General features: G+C 37.2%; 1 protein-coding gene across 2 annotated transcripts in view; it reads left to right on the forward strand.

Moving 5' to 3' along the window:
• Positions 1-1,134: 1,134 nt before the first annotated feature.
• a1cf (apobec1 complementation factor) overlaps positions 1,135-12,647 on the forward strand; it is a 108,209-nt gene continuing 96,696 nt past the window's right edge. For both annotated transcript variants that reach the window (XM_028795418.2, XM_028795419.2), the window contains exon 1: positions 1,135-1,248. The gene's annotated coding sequence lies outside the window, so the exon portion shown is untranslated. The remainder of the gene's footprint in view (positions 1,249-12,647) is intronic.

The following is a 12,647-nucleotide window of genomic DNA, read 5'->3' on the forward strand; positions in this document are numbered from 1 at the left end:
AGATGTCACCTTACTACACTGGCTAGTTCGGACAGCACATTTTAGATATCTGAAATTAAGCCTTTGATATACAGTAGGTAGTTAACAGCTGTAATGAACTATGCCATTTTCTAAGTAGTACCCACTTGTGTGTCTGATCATTTCCATGTTAATGAAGTTGAATAAATCTCAAATCCTGGGAGCATACTGGTTGCAGAATTTACAAAATGAGCTGGTGGGCCAGCCGGGATGTAAAGCAGGCATAATTTAGATCTTCTTCTGTCACTAAAAAAGACTATAAGGAACACAGATTTTTTTTCAAAACATTGAAAATTTTAGATAAAGAATCAATCTATAAAAAACAAAGCAGGGACAATTTAAAGCCAGACAAAAACTTACATCAGTTAGCCTAAAACATCAGGTTCACCTTTACCTTGACTGCTGTAGTTTGTTTTTTAGAGCAGTCATGGTTCATCATTAAAACTGGGATGAGTCTGTAGACAAGACATTTATCCATGAAAACCATGTACATAATAACATAAAAATGCAGTTTTAAAACAGACTTGCAAATCGCAATATACACACAAGAGCAAGAAGGCATTCATTAAATATTGGTGGGTATAGATGCCAGGAGCACCTAAGTAAATGGAAGTACGTTGACACACAGATTGCGAAAGAAAACACATCTTTTGGGTGCCAGAGAAGACAAATTTCAATTTAAAATCCCTTATACTGTATGTAGAGATGTCTAAAATATATAAGTTGGAAAGCTCTAAAATTTCCTTACTTGTTATTTTGTGTGTGTGTTTTTGTACAGTACATAATATTTTTGATATTCAAACATTCACTATAATCAACTGATTCTAATCTTACAAGAAAATACCGTATTTTCTGTTTTCCCAGTATATCTGTAAATAAGTAAAGGTCCATTTTAACTAAAGATATGCTTGAGTTTTTCCTCTGGTGTTATTGTATTTTAGCACAGTGTCCTGCAAGATTTAATACAGTTGTTTTCTAATTAATTTGATCGAAAACACATTTAAAATGAACAGCAGCAATCCGTAGTCATTCACTTTCTGTTCAAAGTGCTACCTGGAAGAGAGAGATAGAGAAAGTTAAAATTTAACTCACTGGGATTGTAAACCAACCCCTGGACACTGAACCTTTGGAGTCTGATATGATGATTACAGAATAACTAAGAGGAGATGTGGTGAACTCAGTATAATCAACGTAGGAGGCATCTGGCTGGTGATCTCTGAAATTGCTCAGGTAATGTCTTCTATTAATTGCTTTTATATGGCAGGTTTCTGTTGTTGTTTTTTTTTAGACAGAAAGAATCAAAATTGTCTGCAAGGTTTGTTGCTTGTGAATTGTAAGCTACAGGTGGCCCTTTTCGTATGTGAAATGACTTATAGAGAATACATTCAGTTGAATTACTGTGTGTTTGGGACCTGAGGAAGCAGTGTATTGCAGATGGAAACCCCCGTTATTGATGCACAATATCTTCAGGCACAACTACTGGATGTGGTGTTAACATTTCTAATATATAATGCTTAAATGTACTGATAAGAATTAATATTAATCAACATACAGTGAACAGACTGTAAAGGCAACTAACAATATTATTCAAGCAGGGGGAAAAGGTCATTTGTTGTATGAGAGGCAAATCTGCTTTTTGATACATTTTATTCTTCATTATGCACATAGAGGTCAGTTCATCATGAACAAACAGCTTCCCAATGCTAGTTTTAAACTGTAATGAAAGTTAAAGCCTGCAGTGACAGATCGATTCATTATTTGTGCATTAACTTGTCAACTTTAAGGTTCTTGGATTTGAGGAACGCATTTCGGCTAATTATCTGCTGCTTAACCTAGGCGAAGAACGCACTTCTACACTTGAGGCTATTTTTCACTGCATTTCAAAAACATGTTTTTTTTTCTATTACAATTACTCGAATTAGACAATTAGTACTAGATGTTTAATTGAGGAAAATGACACTAGTTGTAAAAGAAGCATTTACCAAGAGACATGAAATATAGTGCATGAAATATGTTTTCTTAAAAGCTATTAGAGAAGACAACAGTTTCTGTCTTTCTGTACCTTTAAATATCTAGTTTTACAACCACTTCACTTGACAGTGAGTACCCAGTTCTTTCTTGTAATGCTGCTGGCTGCTTTAGATCTGAATGACAAATCCTTTCTAAGCTTACTTCATAAAATGCTGAAATATTGCAGCAACATGTGATTGTCAATGTCTTGTTAGTTTAATATTTATACCATACCGCACAGCAAAAGGAGGACTGTAGAGTATTTCCATAATTAAACCATTCATTGTCCATTTTATCAAGTCTCTTTGTGAGGGCTATCCTTGGAAACACAATTTCAGATAACACAGATAAACATCTAATAGTTTTAAAAATGAACTATGGGACAAGAACTGCGGTGGGCTGGCGCCCTGCCCGGGGTTTGTTTCCTGCCTTGCACCCTGTGTTTGCTGGGATTGGCTCCAACAGACCCCCGTGACCCTGTAGTTAGGATATAGCGGGTTGGATAATGGATGGATGGAACAAGAAACAGAGCAGTGGCACACAAAATTACACTGCGTTATTTATGATTAACTAAACTTTGGTCATCGCCATCAGAAGACGCACTCAGAAATAACAAATTTTAATTCTCAGTAAAAAAAGTATATTGCATGATTAAAAATTTGTTGGCTTTGTATAAGCAGCAAGGTAGATACATATTTTTTACATTCTCGGAAAAAGAAAAAACTCAATTAAAAGGACTAAAATATCCAATGACAAAAAGGTTTCTTTTATACTAATTACATTTTGCAAAGTTTAATAAATGACTGCATTTTCTACATAAAGTTTATTATTTTTACTTAATTTTCATCCAAGCCAATGGCCTGCTCACCCCTGTGCTTCTTGGCTGCACTACAAAAGCCATGCTTGCACAATGGCCTTCATCACCATATGTGTTTAGCTTAAGTCAACAAGCCTCTGAAAAGCATGTATTGATCTGTGCAAGATAAGTGTCCATCTAGTTATCTTGTTTATGCAAACCGTAACCAGGATTTTCCAAAGAGCTGGTGCTGCATAGCAGAAAAAAAAAATGGGGCGCAAAGGGACAAAACACCAGGTGACTGCATTTTAGGCATAATTTATATGAATAAAGCTACATATTGTTTACACCTAACCTTCACAGTATAGACATACCATTCTGTAACTGTATCATTTAATACTCATTTGATATAGTTCCCCTTAAATTAAATACATGATCAATTAAAGTATGTTACAGTAAATACTTTAAGAGTAGGAGGAAAATATTTCAAAGAGGCAGCAATACGATTACAGGAGAACAGAAACTTGTTAAAGATTATAGAATGTCAGCATATATTGCAAAGCAAATAAAAACAATTATTAAAACACGGCTATGAAAAAATACTTTCAGAAAGTGTTGATTGCTTTGTCTTACAAGCGTAATTATATGGTGGTCATTATTGTACCTGGATGCTATCTTTTTTGCTGTATTTGAAATTGTAAATTCATTAATACACCACATCTGCTATACAGATATGTTTGTATATAGAGTATATACAGTACAGAGAGTTTAGTTAGATTTAAAGATATGGGTATTTAATAAAAAACATGAAACACAATGGGATATGTACCCAGATAGATAGATATGTATATTTACAGGTTTTGTATTTAGTTTCATGCACTTTTGAAAACTCTAGTCCTTTATTACAACAGTCCTAGGCCAACCATATCTATACTACAATGTACAATAAGTACCAGGGTGCCAAGAAGAGAAGAGAAAGGGAATGGGAAAGATTTAATCCTAAGCAATCAACGTGACTGGTAAATTGTTAAACAGCACTAAAAACTGTCTCAATAGATTCAGAATCAGAATTCAATTCATTGGTCAGGTACACTAAAGTGTATTAGGAATTTGTCTTGATAGTATTGGTGCAACATATAAGGACAACACAGAATACAAAAGATAAATATAAGAAATTAAAATATAAAATGACAGAATATGGTGCAGCATCTGATCAGGGCATGGCATGCTAAAACAATGAGTCTTCAGCCTCGAACTAAACACTAGGACAGAAGGACAGAATGGTGGAATGGGTCACTCTAATGTGACAGGGAGAGTTCAAAGGCTTCTTACCTGAATATTCTGCCTCCCGCAATAGTTTTGCTTATCCTTGGACTTTTAATCAACCCTCCATCTTACAATCACAGTGTTCACTCTTTAGTATTGGCATTATTAATTCTGTAAGGTACAAGAAGTATTAAGCCATTTAAGAATTTAACTTTTCAAAGAAGGATTTTAAAGTTGGGTTTAAATTTAACTGGAGCAAGGCTTATGATATTAAAACTGAAGTTAATCAGACATACTCATTAGTTGTAGTTATTATTCTGCTGCAACGTTTTGAATTAACTACAGAGTAGCGAGCAGATGATTTAAAGGGTTGACAATAAAGCATTACAATCGTCACTTCTACTTGATGCAATGTATCAACATATTTTATTTTTAAAATGTGATGAGCTAATGTTACATATGGAGCACAGCTAATACTTAAAATTGAAAAATTGCTAAATTTCCACTTAATAAAATAACTAATGTTTTTCCAAATTGAAGTCATTTTCACTCCATTGCTTTGTTTCACCAAAGCACACAGAGGAAACATACACCTTTATAAAAAAAAAAAACACTTGCTATGTAATAAAAATTGTAAAACCGTGAAATGAAAATGCAATGCCAGGACATGGGTACAAATGAAAACACAGAGGAAGAGAGAGACAATGTGGTTAAAGCAGGGAGTGTTAGGTATGTTAGGTTCAGTGCATGGATATTAACTATGGAAAGGTACAGCAGATCTGTTTAAAGTACCATTGCAAAACCACAACAGCAACAAAAAAAATCAGAACACAAGTTATCTTTTTATAAAATACACCACCGTGGCTGTCCATTTGTCTGTCCAGGATTTTAAATCGCCTGTAGCTCTTGCAAACCGTTTGAAATATTGACCTGAAATTTGGTACATATATACTACGTGACATCTACTGTCCACTTTTGGGGTGATGATTGACCACCAAGGTTATTCCTCTCTTTATTTTTATTTTATTTTATTGTAGAATCAACTCTCCACAGAGGCCAGCAGGGCAGCCATGCGGCACATGCGTACGGGCACCGTTCTCATCCCTACCACCTTCGCCATCACTTTCCCCACCTCTTCATATCTTAAATCATTCTTGAGGCAGATTGAAGACTTAAGTGCCAGCTTAAATGAAAAATTAAGGAAAACGTACTAAGTAATTGCAACACAAACACTGACTTAATCAGTTTTAACGTGAAAAGATGCAGACGAAAGATGAGAAGAAACGGGCCGCTAGGGTGGAGAAAAGAAGAGCTGCTCAGGAAGCAGCAAGTGCATCAACCTCTGAGCAAATGAATGCTAAACGTATAGAGAAAGAGGATGAAAACTAGGAATGCTCAAGTCAAGTATATTCACTGCACGTTATCGTGCAGTGCGCCATTACTGGTAATTTTATATTTCATTATTACTTACTGTATTAGAGAATCATTCAGTGCACAATCCACATCATGCTCTGCCAGGGGACCCTCACTAAATATTGCCAGAGTGAAAGTTAGTGCAGTGGTTAGGATGCTCACTTCCTCTTTGTTAGCTCAGGTGCTCTGGCTGTTATCTTCTTTAGGTGCTGGTACAGCATAAAGAAGCTTGGAAATTGGGATGCTATGCAGAGCTATAACTTAAAAGTCCTTGTTTTGAGCTGGTTGTGATGCTTTAGTGTGTCCAGGTCGAGTGTTTGTGGGATTCCCCAAGTGCAGTAATACTTCTTTGGAACTTTAATATTGCTTTGATTCAATAAACTAAATCTGTGTTAAATTAGCAAACAGCTATAAATCTCTGAAATCAAAGAATTTTCTCAGCATTGCTCATGGCAGATGAGGATGATACTACTACTACTACTACTACTACTACTACTAATAATAATAATAATAATAATAATAATAATAATAAAAGCAAGAATGTATAACAAAAGAAAAAGCAAAGAATGTAAATAAATACTGTAGACAGATGGTACGTTACATGTCCAAAATGGAAATTTAGCTATTACAGACACTCAAGGAATATACTAATATTATAACAAGCAACAACCAACCCCTCAAGCACACACAATTACAAAAAAACAAGAAAACACATCTGACTAGATAAAGATAAGAGAGCACAGAGAGGCTTTAGAAGGGTACATTTCAGTAAGGAATAAGAAGTCCCAGTAGATTTTCCTGACACACTTTGGCAGAATGATTCGTTAGCTGAAAGTCCTCAGTGTTAGTTTATCATAGATAGGAAGTGCAGCATTGTTTAAAATGGTTTAAAATAGTTTTGTCTTCATTCTCTCCTCCACTACTATGCTCCAGGGGGTCCAGAGTGTGTCATATAACTGAGCCTGCCTTCTTAATCAGCTTGTTAATTCAGTGGGCCTCTCTTGAAGTGATGTTACCAGCCCAGCACCCCACAGAGTAGAAAATTGCTCTGGCTATCACAGAGTTGTAGAAAATGTAAAGGATGTCACAATTCACATTGAAAGAGAGGAGTCTCATAAGAAACAAAATAGTCTGTTCTATCTTTTCTTATAGTTCTTCTGTATCACCAGACCATTCCAGCTTGACACTGATGTGGACCCCCAAATACTTGTAGCAGTACATCATCTCTGCATCCATTCCCTGAGTAGTGACTGGCTATGGAGGCTTTTTAGTGCAGTGAACGTCAGTTTCCATTTCCTGGGTTTTGCTGATGTTCATTTAAAAACAATTATCTTTGTACTAAGAAACAAAGTTCTCAACCAGATTCCTTTTCTTTGTCTCATCCCGCTTATCAATACACACCCATAAATGCAGAATCATCGGAGAATTTCTGCAGGTGATATGACTTGCCGTTATATTTACAGTCCTAGGTGGTCAGAGTGAAGAGAAAATGGTACAGCACTGCTCCTTATGGTGCTCCAGTGTTGCCCACATTCTCATAAATTGTGGTCTGCCTGACAGATAGTCCATTAACCAGGGCACCATAGGCTCATCCACCTGTATAGCCCTGGGGGCTAACCTCCGGGCTATACACGAACACACCTAAGGAGCATTTTAAAGGCTTTGTACGGGTAAAAAGTTCCGGGCTGGGTGCTATAAGTCCAGCCACAGATTTGAAGAGGGTGTTCAATCCAACAGACGCATTGATGGGAAAAGAACAGAATATACAGAAGAATATGCAAAGAGAATGACAGAGGCTATTATAACCTGTTTTGTTTTGTTATTTCAATTTTTGAGTTGCAAATTAAAAGAGTATGACATGAATGGTATCCCAATTCTTGCTCTGAGTCATAGCTGATGCCCCTTAACAGGGATAGCTAGATGGAGATGAAGGTACTGGAGACATTAAAAAAGAAAACAAAAACAGTCCTCACAGTGCTGCCACCTCTGTCCAGATGGGAATAAGTTTTGTGGAGCAGATAAGTAATTGCATTTCCCAATCTTTGTTCAATATGCAAATTGCAGTGGGTCTAGGTGGACTACCACAAGAGGACCTATATAGATCAGGACCAGTCTGTCTGTCAATGGCCTTCATGATATGGGATATAAGGGTCACTGGTCTGTAATAATCGTAAGCAGAAATTATATTATATTGAATACTAGTCATTTAGCCTGTTACAATAACAGGCGCTAGAACAGTAGTGCATAAACATTAGTAAGAACAGTCTATATTAAATGGCAAGGGACTTTGACCTCATTCTTTTTGTTGGTCGTATTTTTCTTTCTTTCAACCTTTCTTTTGTTGATGTTTAATTGGTGAGCTGACTGTTCTTGTGGGCTGCCGCCGTGTATTGTGTGTCTTTAATGTTCTGTGACAATAATACTGTCTTGTACGGCTCTATTCAATAAGGGCGCGCGCACAAAAAGGCGAGCTTCAAAAGGGCAACCTCAATTGAGTGCGGTGAATAAAGGCGTTCGTAGATAATTTAGTTCAAATGGCTCTGGAATATGTGAAGAGCAACAAAGGTGCAGATCTTTATTTTACGCGCGCCTTTATTCGCTGCGCCCAATTGAGGTTGCCCTTTTGAGGCTCGCCTTTTTGTGCGCGGCCTTATTGAAGGATGCCTGTGCGCGCCCTTATTGAAGGATACTGTCTTGTACGTCCGCTGGCTTGTATGTCCGTAATATACCTTTAATTTTCTCTGGCGGTAATACAGGCATGCGCATCGGTAATATGCCTTTAATCTCCTCTGACAGTAATACTGGCTTGTATGTGGCTGTAATATGCGTCACTGTATTGTGTACCTTTAATTTCCTCTCGCAGTAATACTGGTTTGTATTTCCGTAAAACGCCTCTAACTTTCTCTGACAGTAACATCGCGCATCGCACCGTGCCCCGCGCATGCACACTTCATCAGAAGACACCCACACACGGACATCTGGACGCACATAGGGATTTTATATATTTATAGATATGAATATTATATACACTGCTCAAATAAATTAAAGGAACATTTTGAAAACACATTAGCTCTCAATGGGAATAAAAAATCCTGCCACATCATTTAATGGAAATGAAAATTATTAACCTACAGAGGGCTGAATTCAAAGACACCCCGAAAATCAAAGTGAAAAAAATGATTCGGCAGGCTAGTCAATTCTGCCGTAATTTTTATTGCAGCAACTCAAAATCGTACTCCCCACATGCTTGTATGCATGTCTGACAACATCAGGGCATGCTCCTGATGAGACAATGGATGGTGTCCTGGGGGATCTCCTCCCAGATCTGGACCAGGGCATCATTGAGCTCCTGGACAGTCTGAGGAGCAACCTGGTGTTGTCGGATGTCAGTGGCCTCCACCTGTTAAATCATTCCTGTTTTGGGGGTTGTCTCATTGTTGCCCCTCTAGTGCACCTGTTGTTAATTTCATTAAGACCAAAGCAGCTGAAACTGATTAACAACCACCTCTGCTAATTAACTGACCAGATCAATATCCCAGAAGTTTCATTGACTTGATGCTATACTCTGATTAAAAAGTGTTCCTTTAATTTTTTGAGCAGTTTATATGAAAGAACAGCATCTCATAAACAGGTTCTCTCTCTAATAGTGGTAAGCTTTTAAGAACAAAGAAAAAACTGACTTATTAAATACTGACAGAACATTAAGGCTACCTACAGCGTGTTAGGCACAAGCAAAAGAAAAGGAAATATTTCACTAGTGCAAGTAAAATGTAATTATTATAAATTGACTGAGAATCCCAGAGCACTCTTGGTGTCGGTCGGTTATACTGTACAGGAAGCATACTCTCTTATTCCGGCTTCTTCCCACACTTCAGACACTTGTGAGACCTGCTATCATCATACCCAGGACTGGATCTCCCCTTGGACTGATTCATGCCACACTCCAGCCCCCTGCAGCACTTACTAGAAAGATACTGACGTGAAAGTAGACAAAACAGACTCTGAATTACTTTCTACCACCAAATACTGACAACCAAAATAAAGGCCTTGAAGCATTCACAGACTACAGAGAAAAAATGATCATAGCAGATGTCCAGAGATGAACTTGGAAATCTGTGAATTTGTTTAATGAAAAAAATACTCAATGTAATAGGAAATAATTAAAGTTACTTAGCATTACATGGTCATGAAGAATGTTCAGTTATGATTCAAATTCTACAGATTTATTTTTACATTATGCTAAATTTATTTACTTCAGGTAAGATACAAGTCTAAATATATTTTGTATTTAGTACATTTCTGGATATTTAGACTGACTAATGCTCAAGACCAGAGGGTAAAGTACGGCAGTGCACAGCAGCTGGATGACTGATACTCATACAACAAGCACAGAGTTTCTTCTTGACATTTGCTTTTCCACTAGTACATTTTTCCAAAAGATGGTAACCATATTGTAATTTGTTTTGATTTGATTCTAAGCAGTGCTGTTTCTTAGTGTTAGAACACTTTTATGTTAAATATTAATGCTCTATACTGAAGGTTGCACTACTGAATGCTGGCCCTGTCATTTTGACTGTTCTCCCTCTGTCTGTAAGGACATTTCTCGGTGTATTCCCACATCTCAAAAACATGCAGGCTAGGATAACTGACAGTCTTTAACTTAACATATGGGAATATCATCTGCAATGGAAGTGACCCTGTTCAGGTTTTGATTTCTTCTTGGTGCCCAGTGTTGCCAGGATAGGCTCTATCTCCTCTGAAATGAATTAAGCAGAATTAGAAAATGGATGAATGTTATATACTAAAATAAAAGAAAATACAAATACAGCATAAATGTGTATGGCCATTGGGCAATTAAAAAAGGGGAAATATATGTACTTTAATTTTTTTAAATTTACAAACATGCGGAAACATCTTTTCCAAATTATATTTTATGAGTTAATTCTAAATATCTGAGAACTGGCAGCAAAAAGAATGCTTATATTTTTCACTTGTGCTCAAAGTAAATGTGAAACTAACCTGCATTATGCCTTGACTTTCAGCAGCATGGGTGTAAAACTAAATAATGTTACCTTATCTGAAAACTGTCAGAAATTGTCAATCACTGCACAAAAGACTGTATCCTTTCAGGAATGCTAATAAAATACAAGGAAGGGCTTCTTTCCTTATCAGCTAAATTCTTTATATAGGTTCCAAAAATGCTCCAATGCATAGCTGACAAGTACAACAATGAATGCAGTCAAATAAACCCCACTAAAGATTTGTACTGTGTCACATTTAGTGCTTCTCACCTTTCATCAGAGTAACAACAAATTCAGCTTCAACCAGAAACAGGTTAACGTTTCCAGTTTAAGTTTCTGTGCTTAGTGGTCATTTTCACTGTTAGGGGCCCAGCTCAAACAAAGCTAATTGTGTTCATAAGAAATACTAACGAATGCTTTTGTCCAGCGTCTCCTAGACTCACCTGAATGAGAAAACCTTCACATATGATACACCATTTTATGTGTCTTGATGTCTAGTGTAACAGTAGGGGGCGCTAGAGCTCCCTTGAACCCTCAGGTACCACTCCAAACACCGGGTAAAATTACAATTATTATTTATTTTGTAATAATAATGTGCACAAAGCACTCTCCACTCCACACTACTCATATATTCAATACAATAATAAATCAATAACCAATCCTCCTCTCCCAGACACGTTGCCACCCTTCCACCCAGCTCAGCTCACTGACTGGGATTTCCCATGGTCCTTTTATAGTCCATGACCCGGAAGTGTTTGTCCCTCAGTCCATGTGACTTTCTATCACTTCCGGGTCAGACAAAAACTCTTTTTCTTCAGCCCGGAAGTATATCATTTCTTCCGTTTCCATGAGTTGGAAATACTTCTGGGCTATATGGAAAATATAAATCTCTGGGCCTCCCTGCAGCGACTCCTGGCGGCCCCGACGTTATCCAGCAGGGCTGTGTATTAAAACTCCATAGTCCATGATGCTCTGCTGGAATTCGGGGCATCTCCACGTTGCAAGGAGGACTCCATCTAGCGGCCTGGGGATATTGGCCTAGATGAATGGCTGGCCATATCTCACACTAGTTATTTTCTGCCATCCAGACTAGAAAAATCCTCATTTCTTGTCCATTTTTGAACCATATTTTGTAAAGGAAATTACACTTTTATGGTAAAACTAACAAACCAATAGGTGTCTTCAGCAGAAAAAAGTGATCAGAAGGACTTGAAGTAGTTGTTCATGTCACATCAGTTGACCCCAGGGGTTCATCCCCTAATGGGGTACAAGGGGTCAGTTACCAGATGGGTAATACAGGCATGTGGAGTGTCATTTTATGCGATTTTGAGGTTGCTGATCATGAACAGGATAATATTTTTAATATCTGATTCTTTAATTATGACCCCAGCTCTCTAAGAGCCACTCCCAGAAGGTTAAAAATGAAAAGTTTCAAACATAAACATGTGCAGTTATCTTTTTACACTATTTTAAGGTTAGCAATTATGAATATGATGTTATTCCTGATTTTTGATCCTTTACTTGGTATCTAGCCCTCAGTGGACCTCTGTCCAAGGGTGGAAAATGACAAATTTCTATTAAAATGAAGAATATATAGGCTTGAAACATTTAAATCAAAGCACACAATTTAATATTTCAGATATGGGACACAACTCTTGTTTATTTTGTACTTCTTCCTCATGAAGTAAATCGTTACATTTTGTATGAACACCCTGAATTAGGATGGTTTATGCTAATTCAGACTTTTTCTTAATAATAACTACCTCCCATTGTACTTCGGCACGTCGCAGCAGTTTATTCTGCACCACAAAAAAACAGCAAATCACACTTGCATTCTGTAAATCAATTCAACCATTTTCTGAGTTTGTTTTTTCCATTCCAGGGTCACAGGGTGTCTGTTCCATGAACGTTTGGAACAAGACAAAGACAGGGCACAGTCACAAAAGCTCTCACACACACTCCTATGGGACCAATTTAGCATCACTTATAATGCTAACAATCACCTGTTTTTGATGTGAGAAGAAAACCAGGGTGATTAGAGAAAGGCCACCTAGACACATGAAGGATGTGCAAACTCCAAAGCAGCAGTAACCAGACGGAGAATCAAGTAAAGCATAATCTAA

The sequence above is a fragment of the Erpetoichthys calabaricus genome, chromosome 2 (assembly GCF_900747795.2).
Source record: "Erpetoichthys calabaricus chromosome 2, fErpCal1.3, whole genome shotgun sequence".
In the NCBI taxonomy this organism is placed as follows: Eukaryota; Metazoa; Chordata; class Cladistia; order Polypteriformes; family Polypteridae; genus Erpetoichthys; species Erpetoichthys calabaricus.